Raw genomic sequence first — 18,620 nt, 5'->3', positions numbered from 1 at the left:
AGTTCAAGATTCAGATGTAGCAAATGTATGCTGAGTGCCTGCTTGAGTCCAGAATGGTACTAGACATGTGGACATCTTATATCACATAACCCTCACAAAAATCCCCAGTTAAACAATTGAGGTGTCTTAGCAAAACCCTTTGAGTTTCATGTTATAATCCCCACTTCATAGGTAAGAAACTGAGACTTAACAAGGTTCTGTGGCTTATCCAGTGTCTCAGAAAAGTAGAGCTATGGTTTAAACAAAGCCATGCTTTATTCCATCACCTGTCTTTGTGGAAACTAAATCTTCATCTAAATCTGTTCCTCTCTCAACTCATTTTAAGAAACACAGATTGATCAGCATGAGGAAGCACTTTTGTTTCACGTTTTCCATCTGGGTTACTTCTTTACCATTCTTATATCATAACAATGCTGAACCAGTTATGTGTTTTTTAAAACTTTTATGCCACCCCTGATTTTTTTGCACATCTTGTTTTTTCTCTATGGAATGCCCTCTCTTCTGCTTAACAGAAGCTTAAGGAATATATTTTTCTGTAAATTCTCTGATTTCCCCAAGTGGAATTAAGGTTGTGTATACCTCATTTCCATTTTCATTCTACAGAGAAGCAATTGCCATATTGTACTGTGAAAGGAGGACTTGTCTCCCTGACAAGGATATAAGCTTGCTGGGGGCAGGAATTTCGTCTTACTTGTCTCTGAATTTCCAAGCTTGAGTCACTTCCAAGAACACAGACCTACAGTAAGGGCATGCTGATGTACAAATGGAAGAACTGCTCAAAATTCACATGGTGTGCATGAAACGACATCACAAAAGCTTTCCTTGAACCTTAAGGCTGGGCAGGAAAAAAAAATCTTGAGGCCTGACGTTGCCTGTCTCTGCCAAGTTGAGTCATTCTGAAATAGCTGAGCCTAGACTTCAAGGTCTTCTTTGAAGAGTTCATTGCTCTAGCCCAGGGATTAGGAAACCATAGAACACATTAAGAGAAATGACTCTGATTCCACGCCCCCACCACCACTCAGTCCATTTGGAGATCCCCGTCTTGCACCGTGAGCTGGCATCATGAGGAGCCTGGTGCTTTCTGCTCTGAGAACTCAGTCTGTGCTGAGGCAGTCCTCCAACAAGCACTGCACTTTGCTATTCTATCCCAGGGTTGCATCTGACAGTAAATACTTCTGATATTTCAAAACCCACTCACTGAGGTGACAGATTTGCTACAGGGAACTTCACTGTAAAGAGTTGCTGCTTTTTCTTTCTTTCTTTTTTTTTTTGACAAATGTATAGAGTATATTAGCTTTTCCTGCTCTAATTTATGGTGTAATAAAACCTACTATGCCCCAGCCCTGTTAGGAGAGTAGAAGTAAAGGGCTCCTCTTGCTGGCTATTGATAAATCCTACCAAATTCTTACCATGAGCAGAAGGGATGATTGAAATTTAAAAGAGCAGAGTGGAGGAAAGGACAACCAGTTCAGGATGGTGAGAGATGAGAGACTACACCTGAGAGGTGATGCAAAGATCTGGCAGGTACCATATTTCTCCAGTTTGCAATTTATGCCCTCAGGATGTCACTTCATCATGGCTAATGTTTAGTTTGTCATGCACACATGCAAACCTGCGGGTGACACAGGCTCCAGTCTGAGGCCTGAAGGAAATCCAAGGGACATAATTTTGCCTCTGATTCTACCTCTATATCCCCAGTGAAAATTTACATGCAGGAAATGAAGAAAGGGCTATCTACAGTTTGGGGCTTTGATGGAAGAAAAATCAATATTGGGCAAGTTTGTCTGTGGGCTGAAAAGCCAAGGACTTATTTGCAAGGATATATTAAAGGAAGTCTCCCAGTACCTGAAAAAAAATACTCCCTTAGAATCAAAAACAGATTTCTTCCTTGCAGCAAACATCAAACCCACTCAGGTGCTTAATAAATATTTTTGAATGAATTAGAAGATCATATTATTGTTTTTTATAAATAAATTAATTTATTTTATTGGCTATGTTGGGTCTTTTTTGCTGTGAGCGGGCTTTCTTTTTAGTTGTGGTGAGTGGGGGCTGCTCTTCGTTGTGGTACGCGGGCTCCTCACTGCCATGGCTTCTCATTGCAGAGCACAGGCTCTAGGTGCGTGGGCTTCAGTAGTTGTAGCACATGGGATCAATAGTCATGGCTCACGGGCTCTACAGCACAGGCTCAGTAGTTGTGGCGCACGGGCTTAGTTGCTCCGCGGCATGTGGGATCTTCCTGGAGCAGGGATCGAACCCGTGTCCCCTGCATTGGCAGACGGATTCTCAACCACTACGCCACCTAGGAAGCCCCATATCATTGTTAATTTAACAATAAAAAATAATAGCTAACAGGTATGAAACATTGGAGCAATTTTCAATTGCCAAGTACTTCATATTTGTTAAGTACTTGGATGCACTGAGACTAATTAAGGTCATTTTATATCTTACCTTCATCAATCCTGACATAAGACTAGATGATAGTGTTTAATTTTCATTTTATAGGGGTGAAAACTGAAACAGAGAGGTAAAACAGTTTTCTAAAAGCCACACAGTGGGAAAAAGAATGGGTAATCAGAGTTCCCTGATTTCAAGTCAATTTCAGTCACTGACAGCTTGTTCTAATCCAGAAATATTGTCAAGAAGTTATGCAGTTATCTAATATATTTAAAATGTTTAAATACGTTTATTAAATATAATTAATATGTGGTTATTATAAATAATCAAACCACTTACGTATACAAAGAGAGATTACCATCATCTGAAATCCACCATCCAGAGATAAACAGTTAATGTTTGGGTGAGCAGTCCAGCAAACATTTCTCTATGGAAATGCACAGAAATATGCACAAGATTTTATATAAATGGAATAATATCGAACATGCTGTTCTAAAACCTGTTTTATTTTTCACTCAGCAATATGTCATGGGCATCTTTCCATGTCAATAAATATAGATTTGCATCATCATTTTTAATTGCAGCATAATTAGAAATTGTAATATTTCAGAGAGAAAAAATGTCAAAAACTGTCTACTCCAACCCTTTGTCCATTGTAGAAATATTCTATATAACTTCCCTGGCTGAAAATCATGCAGATTTTGCTCCATATTTTCATTCAAAGATGATTACTCTAATGGTAAGCGAATTAAGCCAAACTTCCCCTCTCTGTACCTTTCACATGCTAAAATGTATTGCCTATATTATTAAACCCAGTTATCATCCCTGCTTTTTCCTTTCTTAATCAAGTCTTCCATAAATTAAACATCCCTAACTCTATCTTTCTTCTTCACGAATCAGAATTTCCAGACTTTTACCAACCTGGATACCCTTCCCCAATAGCCTGAATGAGTTCATGAGCAGAGCATAGTTCATCATTTGTGGTATGACCAGCACAGAATATAGTGATGCTTTACATTCCAGTGATTGGACACTTTTCTTCTCCCAATATAGTCTACCACTGAATGCTTTGGAGAGATGAACAAATGGATGGGAGTCATGTAGAACTGGAATCTTTGTTTCAGGAGGCCTTCAAGAATCACTAAAAGGTCATCTTTTTAAAAAATTGCTCAGATATGTAAAGGCAGTAAGGGGAAACAAAGACATTTAAATATTCTTACTCACTGAAAAATCAATGCTCTGAAGTAAAGACAGTAAAGAAAAAAACCTAAAGATATTATGGCAAATTCTATGAAAGTTAACCAGATAGTATTCAATACCACTTTACTAAACATTTTAAAGAATTATTTTTCATAATTGGCTGGAGACCCAAATGTTTGTAGAGGCTTGCTCAATGTCATATGGTAGGGAAGAGGGAAGATTGTATTTCCTGGAACACATATGCAAAATAGTGCTACCAGCAAGTTAATAAAGTGATTAAAGCTTTCATTGAACACTTGGTCAGGTAGCTTATATGGAAGGAGATTGACTAAACTTGAGGGACTCTGCTTCAAAGTCAGGGGCCAAGTTCCCTTTTTAGAACTAATATGAAAAGTTGCTGTTGAGTTTTGTTGTTATCTTGAAGACAGCTGAGAGTCTGGCTTAAGTAATTAAAATGCTAATTGGAAATTCACCATTCATCAGAGGAAATCGCAATGAGTCAATTTTCTTCTCTTTCTTCCTTTTTTTTTTCCTGTGTTTTCTCTGGTGATGGCAGATGTTGAGGTTGTGAATTCATTGTGTGTCCTAGATGTAGAGAATTCTTCTATTCAAGCTGAGTTTTTTTCTCCTGTATTTTTGTTGATTGTCTACTTAAATTAACCTTCCCTAATGAGACGGAGATTCGTTGGCTATGTCTGTAATTTACTGGCTGTGAAATTAGTTAGTTGGGATAATTCATCCCATGGGTGACAAGGGTGAGATTGCAGATTGAACCACCAGGTGAGAATGGAGAATGTAAAAATGGCCCTTCTGCTATTGCATCCACTGTCTGTGTGTGGAAGCTATTAGGAGAATTTGTATGATAAGCCCAGCCTCTAGGTAACCCCAATTTATCACCAGTCCACTCTAATGCCCAGCACATCCCATTGGGAGTTTAGCTGGGACAGACCAACCACTTAGAGTATAAAACCACCAGATGTCAGTATTGGTGTAGAGTAACTGTAATAAAACTTCCTTCTTGGCCAAACCACAAAACCTAGCTTAGAAAGATGTAGACAAGCAATAGGAAAGTAGAGTATTTGAGTTGTTAAACATTTATTTTTGTTGAGTAGGAGCTGACTTATTTCAGAAGACAATCATCTTTAACTTCTTCCCTGAATCTCTGTATAAGACTTTTGAGATTGCATTATTAGTGAATTTGCCATGGCTTTTTTTTTCTTTTTCCTAGAAAATTCTAAATAAATAATCTTTGAGGTGTGAGAAGGAAGAGGTAAAATTTTGTAGGCAAATACATTTGTAAAATGCTACATTAATTATGTATCTACCACAGGGATTCTTAGAATTTATAATGCATCTATGTCTTACAAGTCTTCAAGATAGGATAAAGGTATACATTGCTGCCGTGATTAGTTGGCCATGTTATTAAGAGATAGTTTCACAGAGTATCCTTTGTAAACATTGACTGCTAGAATCTTCTTGTTTTGCAAATAATGAGCTCAAAGTTATATGACCAACTGATAAGCTCAATATAACCTTCAATTTAAAGGTATACCTTTGTCCAATTCCCCCACCTATGCTCTTACGAAATATCTGTGAAGTATCTGTATGCAACATTCAAAAACATAAGACTGTGGATAGAAATGGAGTTAAAATTAAATATCTGGAGGCTGCTAAATGACTGGCACTAGGGTGCTCATCTTTGTTGTGCCTAACTTGAAACAGGCAAGAAAAGTGTGAGCATTGCCAGAAAATGCTGCAAGGTGAACTCACAACCAAAGGTTCCTGGGCAAAAAATTCTGGTAGAGACAAATGATAGAATGCCTAATGCCCAGAAAGAAAACTTGGAGGAGTTTCTTTGGGAAATTAAGACATTTAATAACATCAATCTATATGGAGGAATTTAGAAAGCCACGTACATATCCAGGACTACATGAATGCTCAAAGACCTGAGAAGATCCCAAGATTTCACCTTAGACTGATCTCTATGCTAAGTACAAGCCACTGGCTATTTGTGCCCCCAGAGAGCCAATCAGCAAAGTAATTTGGTTTTGTTTATTTTGTGTATGTATGCTTCTTTTTTGTTTTTGATTTTTTTAAACTTCTGGCCTTCAAGGAAATCTCTGTCAAATTTATAGCTGAACAGGAGCTAAAGAAATAGAGACTTAAATGACCACACATGACAAGGAATACAGTCTTTGTAACAATAGTTTGGAAATGTCACTAAGGCATGTAAAAAAAAAAAAACAAAAACAGGAAAGTATAGACCACTGAAAGAAACAAAATAAATTTGCTGAAACCACTGCTGAGGAAGCCCAGACATAGGATTTACTAAACAGAAAAACATCTATCTAAATGTGCTCAAGGATCTAAGGGAAAACATAGACAAAGAAATAAAGAAAATTAGGAAAATTATGTATAAAAATAAAAATATGTATAAAGAGATACCAACCTATAGGATTCAGCAAAGGCAGTGCTCAAAACAAAAGGTATACTTATAAATACTGATTTTAAAAAAGAAAAAAATCTCAAAATCAATAACCTAAATTTACACTTTGAGGAACTAGCAGAAGAAAAGCAAACTAAAACTAAAGCTAGTAGAAGGAAGAAAATAATAAATAGTATAGCAGAGCTAGAGCATAGAAAAACAATAATCAATAAAACCATAATTTGGTTCTTTGAAAAGATCAACAAAATTGGCAAACTTTTACTTAGACTGACAGAGAGAGACAGAGGGAGAGAAAGGCAAATAACTAAAATCAGAATAAAAGTGAGATATTATTACAAACCATAAATAAATAAAAAGGATTATAAAACAATACTATGAGCAATTGTATGCCAACAAGTCAGATACCCTAGATGAAATGGACAGATTTCTAGAAATATGCAAATAACATAAATGGATTAAAAAAGATATAGAAAATCTCAACAGATTTATAACACCTAAAGAGATTGAATCAGTAATCAAAACTTAGGAACAAAGAAAAGTCCAGGATCCAATGGTTTAAGCAGTGAATTCTGCCAAACATTTAAATAATTAATAGCATCCCTTCACAAACTCTTCCAAAAGTGGGGGAAAAAAAACAGGAGGGAAAACTTTCTAACTCATTATAAGGCCAGCATTACTACGATACCAAAGCTAGATAAAAATATCACAAGAAAAGGTAAGTACAGACCAATATTCCTTATTACTATAGATACAAAAATTCTCACAAAATACTAGCAAATCAAATCCAACAGCTTATCAAAAAGATTATCCACCATGACCAAGATGGGATTTATTTCAGTAATGTGAGAGTGGTTCAATATATGAAAATAAATTAATGTAATATATCACATTATTAGAAAGAGAGGAAAAAATATGATTATCTCAATTGATGCAGAAAAAGCATTTGACAAAATCTAATATTTTCTTATAATAAAAACACTGAAAACTTGGAATATAAAGGGACTTCCTCAACAGGATAAAGGCATTTTTTACCAACCACAGCTAACATCGTACTTAATGATAAGAGATTGAAACATTCCCCATAAGATCAGGAACAAGACAAGGATATGCACTTTACCACTTCTGTGTAACATTGTACTGGAAGTTCTAGGCAGAGTAATTTGGCAAGGAATAAATAAATAAACCAAAGACATTCATATTGGAAAGAAAAGAGTAAAACTATCTCTATTCACAGATGACATGATCCTACATTTGAAAAATCCCAAAGAAACTACTAGAAGTTTCATAAGGAAACTACTAGAACTATATAACTACTATAAGCAAATTCAGCAAAGTTGCAGAGTACAAGATCAACATGCAAAAATCAATTGTGTTTCTGAACATCAGGAATGAACAATTTGAAAAAGAAATTAAGTAACATATTTCATTTATAATGGCATTTAAAAGAATAAAGTGCCTGGGAGTAAATTTAAGCAAAAAGGTGAAAGACTTCTATACTGAAAACTACAAAACATTGCTGAAGGAAATTAAAAAAAAACATAAATGAATGTATATACATCTGTGTTCATGTGTAGGAAAACTGAATATTGTTAACATGTCAGTATTACCCAAAGTGGTCTACAGATTTGATGCAATTCATGTGAAAATTTCAATAGCCCTTTATGCAGAAATGAAAAAGCTGTTATTCAAATTTATATAGAAGTACAAGGGGGTGGGGGTGAAACAACCACAAAAACCTTGAAGAAGAAGAAAAACATTGAAGGATTCACAGTTCCCAATCTCAAACTTACTACAAAGTTATAGCAATCTATCATAATAGTGATAGTATCTCCCATACCCCCGCAGATGTGTATGTGCATTTATTTTATGTATTTTTCAAATATTAGATCATTTAAAGCAATGATCTTAATCATTTAGGGGTTATAGAGCCATTTAACATTCTAAAACAATATAAATGTAAGTATGTATGTATATGTATACACACATATAGAGATATAGACATTTTCTATACATAGTCTATATATTCAACATATACTCAATACCTTTCAATTATTTAATCCATAAAAGATCTTGGTACATAGTAAGTATATTATAAATGTTATCTAATTTTATTATCTGTTATATAACAGGGTCCAGTTCAAGTCCTCTAAATATTTTGATCAGTTTTCTGTAGTCAGATTCTAAATTGTTTCTCTCTTAAATGTGATGTACAGAAATAAACGGAAGTGTCCAAACATGGTCTGAGAAGTCAGAGGAGGTATATCATGCTCTCATTTTTTGCAAACACACACACACACACGCCATAGCTTTACATATGTAAATATGTAACTATATCTTTTCTTCTATCTATCCTATATATAATACATTTGTACATATGTACACACATATGTATACATGTATGTATACATGAATGTATATGTAATGTTGCATGTAATATTTCATTAAGAGGTCTAAGGGGTCTGTGGTACTCAGATTAAGAGCCCTTGACTAATAGAGAATAGCTTCATCCCTTGAAGGGTGATGAATCTCCAGTCACTGAAGGTACTTAAGTATCAATTTGACAACTAATTGGTGAGGATACTGTAGAGAATAAATTCACCATCCTGGACTCATTGAAGCTGCAATGTCATATAATATGTCACTAGATTTTCTGGAGCTATTTGCAACATCCAAGCACACAGCCAAATAAACAATAGCAATGGAAATTCTTCATCTACTCAGTTTGAGTATATGAGTTATACATATAGTTTGGGGATTTCTGGGATCTATAAAGTCTCAAAGGTTATCCTTAATAGTGAAAGTTGTAGGTAATATTTCTGTAAAGAAATACAAATGCCAGGTTGAAAAATCTGAAGATAAACAAAGAAGCAGCAAACGAGATTTCTTCCAGTTCCAGTATTCTGTAATTCTATGATGCAGAATTAATTGGGATGTTAAAAAAACTTAAGCAAAATTTTACTGATCACACCTGTAAGGGTCATGTTTTATGTGAGACAGAGACGTGATTGTATGGACTGTATATTATTGGGCTCAAACTACTTTTATAATATATGCATGAAAAATGCTACTGATGATTACAATGGTGGTAATCAAAGCAATTGAACATTTACTCTATCCCACACTGTATGCTTAACATTTTGCTTATATAATTTAATTTTTATTTGAACTCTAAATATAGATTTAATCATCATTCTCATTATAGAAACTAACAAAAAATTATGGTTTTAGATATTGCGAAGTCATTTAACCAAGATAGAGTGAGCAAGTTTTGGAGAAGAGATTTGAACCTGGACAGTCGTCTCCCTGTGAACGTCCATTCACAAATATTATGTGGATCGTATTTCAAAAATCTATAAGACTTTAGAGAAGAGGTTTAGTAGCATGAGCAGTCAGAGGACATGTGTCAAATTAAATGCAATAAGGCATTTTAAACCATAAGTATATGGTAATTATATCAGTGACAAATTATCAATAGTTTGTTATGATAGTCTAAAGCTTTCCATTGACTTTCACCTTCATTATCTTGATGAATTATTATAATATTTATAAATGAGAAGTCATGATTATTCCCATTTCATAGGTGGGGAAACTGAGATTAAGACAGATAAAGTAACAATGAATGTTGATACTCAGTGGCAGAACCAAGACTTAAATTCATGTCTAAGGCTTTTTTTTTTATTGTACCACAATGCTCCTTATAAAAGGTATTGTGAATATAATGTGATAAGACAAAGAACTGATTTTTGTAGAGCCCTCTATCATTTGCTTCATCTCCACTGAGCTCTGTGTCCTTTATAATGTTTAGAGATCTCATCTATAAAATGGGTATAATACAGCAGCATCAACTTTAGGGGGTTACTGTAATCAATTGCATAATTCATAGACAATGCATTGTCATATACTGAGTACTTATTAACCATTATATTAAAGCTTAACTCTCTTACGTTACTCTATTTCCAAAAATGAAAGCAGAACCAAACATACACGATTTACGCAGCTACTAAGAAAATCCACTTTGCTGTTCCTTAGTCAAGGGTTGGGAAAACAAAACAAAACACAATGAAAACTGAATTGGTTTGGGCACAAACTCTATGGGATATCAGCATGCCGAGCCATTGTTATTGAATCTAGAGGATCATGGACTAGGGGATCACATATATTTTGGAATCAAAGGCAGACTTATAAACTATTAAGTTACAGCTTCACTGAATCGCACTAAGAATCAACTCTTGAAATCACCCAGTTTCTGCTGAATATATCTGGTAAAAGACCACCTCGTCTCTTGAAGTATCCAATTTATGTCCTGGATGGCCGTGAAAATCACACGTGTCAATCTAAAATAGGCCCCCTTAAACCACCCACCCTGACCCTAGTTCCATCTCTTGGAGCTATGTAAGAGACAGCCAGTTCATCTTTGAATGATGAAAAAATGCACAAGGGACCTGTGCCTACTCTCTTTTACCCTGGCTTTTAACCTATTAATGTGGACATATGTCTTTTCTTCTCCTCCTTGTATCCCCTTCACTTCCTGCCCTGAACTTTTCTTTCTTCTCCTATTTCTCCTTTAAGCACTTGGGTCCTTAGCACACACAGTTGCAAGTTATTAGAATATAACAAGTTAGAAAAGATCAAGTCATTCCTCCGCATTGTACAGATGAGGATACTAAAGTCTAGAGAGGCTAAGTGATTTGTTCACGGTCAAACAGCTAGCTCAGCATGAAGGCACACAATCTAATAGGTAAGCATAGTAAATTTGGAGTTCTGGGAACTGTTTATTTTTAAGTTTGATTTCATGTAATAAGACTACATTTAAACTTATTAGACCGGAAGGACCCTAAAGAACTCTGCCTACCTTGTGAATTTTATTCCCAGGGAATGCAAGGATGATTTTTCATTTTGTCTCTGAAAAGGCATGCATAGCAGAAGTGCCTTTTTTTTCTCCTTGTCATTTTGTCCAGATAGTTCCCACTTTCCATTCTAAATTCAGGGCATGTTGCTGCCTTGTGCCTTTGGAAGGATAAAGCTAAAAAAATGCAGTGGAGCAGTGAGGCAGAGAGAGACTCTAGAGTCAGTTGGAATGATCTGTTCGTGGGGGACCAGCAGGAAGATGTTTGGCAAGGAAAGAAACGGGTCTTTTTAAAAAGAGAGATACTTATTAAAAATTCTATCAGCTAGATACCCAAGGAGTTTCACTCTAGGGGAAAATGGAGAGCTCACTTATGGAAGTCAATTCAACTTTATTACTGGTCCCAGTAGAGGCAGATGGAAGAGTAAGGCAGTGGAGGCAGATGGATGAGATTTATAGTGAAAACTCTGGGAGGCAATGGTGTAAGTCATGAGAAACAGGTTCTTATCCTGCCTGTTGCACTGAAATATCTGAGCAACCTTGGGCAAGTTACTTTCCCTCTCTGTACCTATTTTTTTCCTGCATATGTAGTGCCTAGACAATTCCAAACACCACTGTTGATTTTAGCATGCCTTGATTATAGATTTCCTAAACATTAACATATGTGAAAAAAATCTGCAATGGTAGAATTTGATCTCTCAGTTTTATAGCAAACTTTTTGGAAAGTATTGCAGATATTTTTGGGACATGCCATTCTCCCAATTACCTGAGTGCAGAGATGCATGATGGTGCCTTTAGTCACTGACTGACATTAATCATGTCAGCTCCTTTTTCTACAAGAATGACTGCTTTAATGGGAAACTCCAGCCACTGTCAACATGCCAGGGGGTGTGAAGAAGGAAGGGTAGATGAATGGGAAGGTGTTATTAAAAAGGAAATGATGGATGAGGAAATCAAGCCCCTGTACGCTGAGAGAGGGATGGGGTTGGTATGGAAAGTTGGAGCATGGCTTGAAGTAGCCTGACCCATTGTCTTTGGAGAATACTTGAAAATGTTCAGCAGACGAGGCTTCTACTTACCTTCACGCACACCTCCCAATGCAACGAAGGCTGTAGAGTATAGTGGTTCAGAGTGCCCGCTATGCACTCAGCCTGGTTTTGAATCTTGTCTTTACTACTTTCTAACCATATTAACTCAATTTTATCAACTAAAAATTGGAGATAATCATAGTGCCTATTTCATAGGACTGTTAGGATGATTTCACAAGATAATCCTCATAAAATGATTAACATAGAGTCTGGTAATATTAAGCCTTTATAAAAGTTAGTTGTTATTGCCACACTTTAATTCTGTTAATTTACAAGTCTCACTTACACCATCTCATTTAATCCTTATGAAACTCTCCAATGGAGGGTAGGAATTACCGTCATGCTGCACACGGGGAAACCACTGCTCAGTAGTATTGGGAGTCAGCTCAGTTCTGAAGTTGGGGCAAGAACAAAAGATCATCTGTCTCGCAGGCCAGCATGTGAGTACGCATATATTAAACACCAACAGTATGCCATATAGTCTGTTTTATGCTTTAGTAGAGACTCTCAACCCTCGAGACAGCTTGATGATACAGTCTTACTTGTATGAAGATAATTGAGGTTGAGGGAAAGCAAAAGATTTACGTAACAATGCAGGTCAGCTAGGGGAAGGACCAGAGTTTGATTCTGATCCTGGGACACTAATTGTACTTTTCTTTCCATCTTAATCTGAGTGTTTATCTCATCATGCAATCAATCTATTACCTGGTGTCTATTGACAATACAGTCAAGTTTAAAGGATACTTTGTAAGATGAGCCCTTTATAGCTTTAGTAATACATCCAAATTACATAGCTCGTATCTCCAGCAGGGATTCTCAAAGGTAGTTTTCTCCCAAAGTACTTAACGACTAAGCATTGGTTAAACTAGTTGTCCTATAGGGTATCCTACCAGAGAAGACAGCATGAGAATATGCTCATGGCATAGACCATGAGGCTTGAAGGCAGACACACAGACCTGAGATCATATTCCATGACATTTACCACTTTTGTGTCTTGGGAAAAATTACCTTAAAATTTTTCTTTTCTATGAAAGAAAAGTAATACTACCTCTCAGGATCATTGTGAGGATTAATTACATAATAGGAAGTAAACAGTACTTACTCATTAAATGGTAGATCCGACAAAAAAAGTGTGCTTTACATTGTAGATTTGAACTTAGAAATTCCTATGTGTATGGTCCTTACATATAGAAATGTTTCCTATACAGAGAGCTATGGTCAATATTGAAATCAACAAGGAAAAATTAATTCAGTAAATATGTATTGTTCTTTTGCCTCAAGTAATGCACTGATTGGCATTTTCCTTACACTGTGGAGAAGTTCCCGTGGAGGTTTCACTTCAGACTCTAACAATATGATTCTATAACAGAAAGACACATGATTCATTACAAGACATATAGTATACATAAAGTTTAAAACCAGCTTTTGTCCCTATGTACTTTCAAAAGGCAAAATGTTAACCTTGGACAGAAATTGTCCCAGGGGATGTATAATTTTAACGCAGCCTGTGCAAAAGTTAAAGAACTTTTAAATTTCTCTTAACATCAATTACCACCCTCAATTAATTTTTGTTGAGTATTCACTAAGTCATGGGAATATATGAACATAAGAATAACTGCAGAGGCCCATAGGTATTGCTGTGCTGTCCAATAGAACTTTCACTCATGCTGGAAATGTTCTCTGTGCTATCTCATATTGAACACAATCTGTGTGACTGAAGAACTAAATTTAAAAATTGTATTTGATTCTAATGAAGTGAAATTTAAATAGCTATATGTGGCTAGTGGACATTGTATTGAACATCACAGGTAACAAGGAGAGGGCATTGTTCTCAGAGTCAGGTGACTTGGACTTGAGTCTTGAAATTGTCTGCTCTTTCACTCTGTCTGGGGTTAAGTACCCCTATTCATAGAATGAAAGGGTTACAGTAAGTCCAGGACTACAGATCCACAGCACTGAAGCCACCAGTGCTGATTCCTGTGCTCATGGCAGGCATCACTAATCAATCATCACACTTCTTTGCACTGAGCCAGATGTGGCATTTATCTCCTTCTCCATATGATGCTCCAGCAAGCACTTGCCAATACAGTGCAGTTGGCATGTGAGAATGAGCTTATGTGCACTTTCTGTACTAAATACCCACAATGGTGCCTTCTAATTCCAAACTATTTGCTTGAATACAAATTTTCTTGCATCTTAAAAAGAATAGAATCTTATTTAAAAAGGATATGGTTGTTCTTCTTGAAGTCAAGTTGAAAAATAATGACTATGATAATATCATCTATGAACTTACCTAAATAGTTTTGAACCTATTTGTCTACCACGGGGTGGAGGAAACCCTGGAGTTAAAATCACAACAATGAGCTAGTCCTGACTCCTTTAGTTATTTGCTGTGCAAAATCAGCAGCCATTCAAGGTATTTAAGCCTTGATTTCTCCATCTATAAAATATGGAGAACTAAATGATCTATAGTCTCAATTGCACTAGCAATAAGTTAATGGGCAGTAAAGTACTTAACTAAGGGGAAGAACCCCACTATTGATTTGCTAGCGGTAAAGTGTGGCCACATAGTATTTTTAGTTAGTATAGGTGGTCTTTTTGCCAAAGAGTACAGGAAACATTTATTTGAATTAAAATTATGGCTGTTTTATTTTCAAAAGGCAGTGGATAAGAAGGTTTATCTGTGATGATTGTGTGTGTGTGTGTGTGATCACATACACACACACACACACACACACACACACACTTAAACATGTACTTGCTGTGGGAGATTTTACATTAAGACCAGAGATAGAGGCATGGGATCATGAAATGTGATAAATGGAAGAGAACCTGAAAGTCATCTGTTACAGGTTGGGTTCCCCACAAAGCAGACTATGAGATAGAGATTAGCATGGACAAGGTTAATTAGAAAGTCCCCTGGTATCAGCAACTGTGGAAGAGAAGAAAAGGCAATAGGATTGGAATTGAGAAGAGGGAAAATTCAACCTGTGGTTCAGTCTTAATGGGACACCTTAGCCAGCATGGTGGGACATTCTAACAATAGTATGAACTTTAGATCTGCCTTGAGTTGGAGCAAGAGATCCAGGACTTTCTACTCCTGTGAGTCAATCAGTCATTGGCTGTAGGCCATTCCAGGAAGGGAATGCAGCCTTTGGGGAGGAAGCTGTCTTTAGCTAACACAATTCCCAAAAGTCCAGGGAGCTGAGGACTGTCTTCTGTCCTACAGAAGATGGGAGAATAAGTTCTTTATTTCTGATGTGGAAGGGATCTGGATAGCTCTTTGCATCATCCATCAAATCATCCAATTCACCATGCTCATCTTTTAAAGTATTGAAAATGAGGGCTGAGCTATAAATTGACAGTTCAATTCTGAATTCAGCAAACAGAATTCTTGGGTCTACTAGTGCTAGAATGCAAATCTTCATGGTCCCAAGTAAGTGCTTACCCATCTACTCACATGTCTAACTTCTCTCTACAAGGTACTTAAAGACAACAATAATTCTGGTCACGTATGCTGAGTCCTCAGCGTTGATTGTACGTTTAGTACAGTTAATGAGTCACAACTTGACACCATTAGGTGGGTCCGGATGATTAGACTGAGCTGACTGGGCCCTCTGCCCACTGCTGTCACGTCATCTGCTTCCCTCTTATTGACTCTGTGGTTCATTTTCTTAAGCAGTTACTCCAAATAGTTTCTTTATTCCGCAACTGCCAGTCCCTCTTCTCCTGTCCATTTCAGAAACCCCACTCCAAAAAGTGTCATAAATATTAGCCTTACACGAAAAGGCCAGAATCTACCTTCAGAAGTTGTCTCATCCATGATAGTTACCACTATTAATATTTTAGAGCAGATTTTAAAAAAAACTTTGGCATTATTTGGGGCTGGATAATTGTTTTCTGTGTGGAACTGTGCTTTGCACTGTAGGCTGTTTATCAGCATCCCTGACCTCATCAACAAGGTGACAATAACACCTCCCTCCAGTCATGACAATAAAAAATGTCTCCAAGTATCACTAACGTGTCTCCAGATATCACTAAAATGCCTCCCGATATTTCTAAATCACCTCTGGTTGAGAACCACTCTTACAGGTATCTTTAGACTTAATACTTCTTATTGCAGGGAAAGACCTGTCTTCTCTTTCCCAAAGCTCTCCACTCCATTCTGTCCCACCACCATTATTCCTTCTGCCTGTTTTCCTCATGTATTTTAAAGAAAATATTTAAGAATATGTTTTTAAGAAAAGATCCTACATCCACTTGAAACTCCCTTCATTACCTTCTTCCATCATGTTTTCTTCTCTTCTTCAGAGCTCAACCTAAACTTGAATGTATATGTTTTCATCCTGTACATGGTTTTTACATCTTTACTACCTATATGTCTAACAATGGATAGTGTGCTTTATATGTTTTGATAAGTGATAGTAAATTATATACCTGTCACACTGAATAATGCCTGTGTCTCATTCAACTTTATGTACTGAGTGTTCCCTTTTCTGTTGTGATGCATGCAGGTCCATTTTATTCATTTAAACACACCAAAATCTAATTCATTCCCTTCTTGATGAGTGTTTAACTTGTTTTCCTTTTTTCACCTTTACAAACAGTATTGCAGTGAACATTCTTGTATATATGTCTTTCGGATATAAATGAAATAATTTCTCTAAGGGGTGATACCTAGAGAAGAGAGAATTTGAAGTTGAAGAGAGATCTTCAACTTTACTATGCAACTAACCAGCAAAATGACTGAACAAATTCACATGTCAATTCAGAAGTTAAAGTGACCGTTTCCCCAAATTTTGGCAACATAAGTTAACATCAGTTAGAAAAAATTCTGCCTGATTGATGACTGATTTTTTTTTTAATTGAGGGCTAAACATTCATAGAATATAGGCATAAGGGTCACTGATTATACTTAATACAGCTTAAGGATCTTTTACATTGAGGTATACCTGTGCAACCATCAACTACCAAAACAGAGAGTATTTGCAATACCCCATGGTTCCTTTGTGATCCTTTCTGGTCTATTTGGTATTTTATTGCTGCCATTGACAAATTAGCTCAAACTTAGTGATTTAAACAACGCACATTTACTGTTTTACAGTCAGAAGTTCAACACTAGTTTCACCAGATTAAGCTCAAAGTGTTGGCAGAGTTGCATTCCTTTCTGGAGGCCTTCATGGAGAATGTGTTTCCTTGCTTTTTCCAAATTCTAGAAGCTGCCATGTGCCTTGGGGCATGGTCTGCTTCTGTCTTCAAAGCCAGTTACATCTCATCTCTCTGGCAGTTTCCATCGTCACATCTCTTTCTCTGAATCTCTTCTGCCTCCCTCTTCCATTTATAGGGACCCCCAACAATGGATAATGTGCTTTATATGTTTTGATAAGTGATAATAAAGTGGTTACATTCGGCCTAACCAGATAATCCAGGGTAATCTCCCTATTTTAAGTTCAGCTGATTATTGACGATTATTCCATCAGCAACTTTTAACTCCCCTTTGCCATGTAACCTGACACATTCACAGGTACTGGCATTAGTATGTGAATGTTGTTGGGGAGACATTGTCTGCCTACCACAAGACGTAGCCACTATTTTAACTTAAATTAGTTGTAAATAAATTATTTCTGTTTTCAATTTGATTTATTTTGTAAAATCACATGAAATCTACATTATATGTACTATTCTTCTGTCTGTCTTCTTTCACTCAATGTGTTTTTGAGTTTTATCTCTGTTACCAACAGTTTGTTTTATTGTTTTCGCTATATATTTCTTCATATAAGTATACGATAATTCTTTTATTCTTTCTGCTGTTAAAGGGCATTTAAAGATTTTGTTTGTTATGAATAAAGCTACAAACATTTTTGCACAAGGTTGTAAAAAAATATACTGGAGTGGAAGTACTTAGGTATAAGAGACATTTGTGTTTAACTTTAGTAGAAACTGCCATCAGTTTTCCAAAGTAATTTTACCATTTTACAATCACACTAGCAATATGAGAGTTCTACTTTTTTCTCATCCTAGCCTATACTTCATATTGCCTTTTTTTTTTTTAAATTAGTCATTACTCCTGGTAAGAGGTATCTTTCTGATGGTAAAGAGGTGTCTCACGGATTAGTATGCATTTTCCTGTTAGCTAATTATCATAAGTTCCTTTCTATGTTTATTGGCTTTCATGTATCTTCTTTGTGCAGTGCTTATTCGAGCCATTTGTTTATTTTTTTAGTTGGATTTTTAGCTTTATTCTTTTGTTTTGTTTTGCTTTTTTTTTTTCTTGTTTTAGTTTCAAGTTTATTTATTTATTTATTATTTTGGGGGGGTACACCAAGTTCAATCATCTGTTTTTATACACATATCCCCTTATTCCCTCCCTCCCTCGACTCCCCCCCACCCTCCCCATCCCAGTCCTCTAAGGCATCTTCCATCCTCGAGTTGAACTCCCTTTGTTATACAACAACTTCCCACTGGGTATCTATTTTACAGTTGGTAGTATATATATGTCTATGCTACTCTCTCACTTCGTCTCAGCTTCCCCTTCACCCCCCGCCCCCCCAAACCTCAAGTTCTCCGGTCCATTCTCTGCACCTGTGTCCTTGTTCTTGTCACTGAGTTCATCAGTACCATTTTTAGATTCCGTATATGTGAGTTA

Source organism: Hippopotamus amphibius, chromosome 2 (assembly GCF_030028045.1).
Source record: "Hippopotamus amphibius kiboko isolate mHipAmp2 chromosome 2, mHipAmp2.hap2, whole genome shotgun sequence".
Taxonomy (NCBI): Eukaryota; Metazoa; Chordata; class Mammalia; order Artiodactyla; family Hippopotamidae; genus Hippopotamus; species Hippopotamus amphibius.
Note: the sequence above shows the minus strand (reverse complement) of the source record.